Here is a 1,282-nt window from a genome sequence, read left to right as displayed (position 1 = left end):
ATGGATGGATGGATGGATGGATGGATGGATGGATGGATGGATGGATGGATGGATGGATGGATGGATGGATGGATGGATGGATGGATGGAACATACAGGTTTACTTTCTTGCTTTACTAGAAGCTACCAAAGAGTTATGATGCAACGTTTTGTTGGGGTTTGATTCTGATGACATCACAACTCCTTTTTTTCCTGCAAAAATGTCTCTGTAATATTTTAAAAGACGGAGTGATGGAGTGGTGGATGGAAGCAGCTGAAAGTCTCTTTTCTCCACAGAAGTTTAAATGTTGTTCCACTCAGATTTTCTGCAGTTTTTTTCTGATTTGTGCTGATTTTCAGGCTTTACAGAGAAGAATCGTAATTCCTGGACTATTTTAACGCACCTGAATGTGCGCACCTCTGGAACCAATCGGAAAATTCAACTGCAGTAACCACCGTTCAACCCAAAGAGGGCAGCACTGCGGTGGTTTCATGGAAAAATATATCAGAATAAATCAAATTTACACAAAAATGTCAGAATTTACAAAAACAAAGATGGAAAGGAAAGAATTATTTTTAAAAAGTAAAAAAAAAAAAGCTAACTTAATTTGGAGGTTAGTTGCTCTTTAAATGTTGATTTTAGATATTTATACAATTGATTTATTTATAAATAAATCAATTTACTGGTTGCATTGTTCAGGATAAACAAACTTTGAAGGTGGAAGAAACATTTCAGTTTAAATACGGGTGTGAAAACCTGAGTCACTGAGTTAAACCAAGATTATTCAGAACTTTAGATTTCTGATAAAAATAATTTAACCTCTAAGATGAGACGGCACCCGTCTCATTTTACCTTTTCCTGGGTAAAATGAGACGGGTGCCTCTAAAAGTTAATAAAAGAATATAAAAAGAGTTATAAAAGTAATTCCTAATTTGCTTTTATTTGTCAAAAATCCATTTTAAAAAGCAGATTAGCCTCTCAGATTCGCTCTCAGCTGTTTGTTTTTCTCCGGCTGCACGATGGACTCACACTCCAACAATACACAGGTTGTGTCAGTGTGTGTTGGTGTGTGTAGCATTCCTGTGTGTTTCCTGCAGAGCTGCGAAGCTGTGAGGGTCCTGCATGCCGACGAACAGCTGAGAGCTGGACTGGAAACGGCTTTCAGATCAGATCAATGGGTTTGCTGCTGTATTTTACGGCTTTAAATGGAGCTAAAGGCTGATTCTGGTGCTAACAGTTGCATATTGTTTCTTGTTTCTGCTCCGTAGTAAACTTGAGCGAGCCGCTCCCAGCTCAGAATAGC

This window comes from Poecilia reticulata, linkage group LG2 (genome assembly GCF_000633615.1).
Source record: "Poecilia reticulata strain Guanapo linkage group LG2, Guppy_female_1.0+MT, whole genome shotgun sequence".
Taxonomy (NCBI): domain Eukaryota; kingdom Metazoa; phylum Chordata; class Actinopteri; order Cyprinodontiformes; family Poeciliidae; genus Poecilia; species Poecilia reticulata.
The sequence above is the reverse complement of the archived record's forward strand: the minus strand, read 5'-3'. Positions refer to the sequence as shown.